The sequence below is a fragment of the Pundamilia nyererei genome, unplaced genomic scaffold (assembly GCF_000239375.1).
Source record: "Pundamilia nyererei isolate P.nyererei 1_Seehausen unplaced genomic scaffold, PunNye1.0 scaffold00038, whole genome shotgun sequence".
Classification (NCBI taxonomy): Eukaryota; Metazoa; Chordata; class Actinopteri; order Cichliformes; family Cichlidae; genus Pundamilia; species Pundamilia nyererei.
In genome coordinates this window covers 4,229,361-4,230,720 of record NW_005187439.1, presented here as the reverse complement: position 1 = coordinate 4,230,720, position 1,360 = coordinate 4,229,361, and the positions used below count along the sequence as shown (strand labels likewise).

Here is a 1,360-nt window from a genome sequence, read left to right as displayed (position 1 = left end):
AATTCTCAGTGAAACAGTAGGAAAAGCTGCTGATTTACCTGGAGGTGGCTGTAAGTGTGCAGAGCTCCACCTGTCAAATATGGAATGTCGCCTGGCCAAGCCCCACCCACATCTTGGTGAGAGAGGACAAACAGATGAACACCACATCCCTGATGGACGCACTCCTTGACCACTGACACGACCTGTTCTGATGGCTGAAAGATGGACTGTGGGAGGGGGAGGAGAAAGAAATTTACATATGGAGTGGGGTCATTCACCAAGGATGAGTTGAACGGTTACATTGCGACCCTAGTACCCACAGGTGTTTACACCTTATGGCACTGAGATAGTCTACCTTTGGTTTGTTGGTGCCAAAGAAGCCTGAGCTTGTGTGTCCAGTCTCTATCAGAGAGGTAGTATGGAAGATCAGCAGCTTGCCAGGACAACCCAGACCCTAGTTTGTAATACAGTCAATTATGATTTTATCAATATTTAATGCAGCCACATCGCACAAAGAAAAACCTTTAATTGTGACATTTAGCCTGATGAAGTTTAGTGCAGTTATGCCAAACCTGTAGTACAACAAGTCCTGCTTTGACAGGCAGCTCCAAGGGAACTCCACCGGAGTCAGTTCCTTCTGTGTTGAACTGAGGAACGAGTTGTAACACGCTGCATGAAGAACAGAGACAAACAGATTGTGAAACTCATGAAAGACATCAAGACAAGACTATACTTACATCAGAGTTTAAAAACAGTGGCACCTGCAAGTGCTACCAATCAGCCTCCTAGTAGATGCACTTGTGGTGTCAATTTGAAATTCCTGGGTGACTTCCTAAGTAAGTGCATTAACAAACTTGAATGTAAATGACACCTAACCGCCTGCCTGCCAGGGTTTTGTGGCAATTAGCATACTAGCATTGTTTTCCTAAAAACATGTCTACCATGGGTTAGGGTTATTAGGGTAATAGGGCTATTATCTACCTTATTAAGCCATAAAAGCAGCTCATGAGTTTAATTTTTGTAAACGAGGAAAGGTGAGACATAAAATGGCAATAAGACAGAGTTCGCCTGTTTGTGATGGGTCAAGTTAATTGCTGCATTATCAGAAACAGCCTGCATGTAAATGCCAGCTTGACCCCACATGGTCGCAGACCTGGTACCTGTGTTTGAAGCAATCATTTCAAAGGCAACATGATTGCAGGTTCATTGCATACATTTGCAATTATTTTGCCTGTTCTATAGTCTCCAGCCAGCGTTTTCACTATAGTGACTGCAGCATTTGTGGCACCACAGTGGTCAAGGCCACTGAATGAGATCAGGGGAGTAACCATGACAAATGTGCCAAATTCCACAGCTTTTTATCAGCATGGACCTCAAACGT

General features: G+C 44.0%; 1 long non-coding RNA gene across 1 annotated transcript; it reads right to left on the bottom strand.

Annotated features, from left to right (window-relative positions):
• Positions 1–43: 43 nt before the first annotated feature.
• Positions 44–645, bottom strand: LOC102207771 (uncharacterized). Its single transcript, XR_311678.1, has 3 exons — positions 552–645; positions 335–433; positions 44–206 (listed from the first exon to the last, which is right to left on the bottom strand). It is a non-coding gene; the product is annotated as an uncharacterized LOC102207771 (long non-coding RNA).
• Positions 646–1,360: the final 715 nt, after the last annotated feature.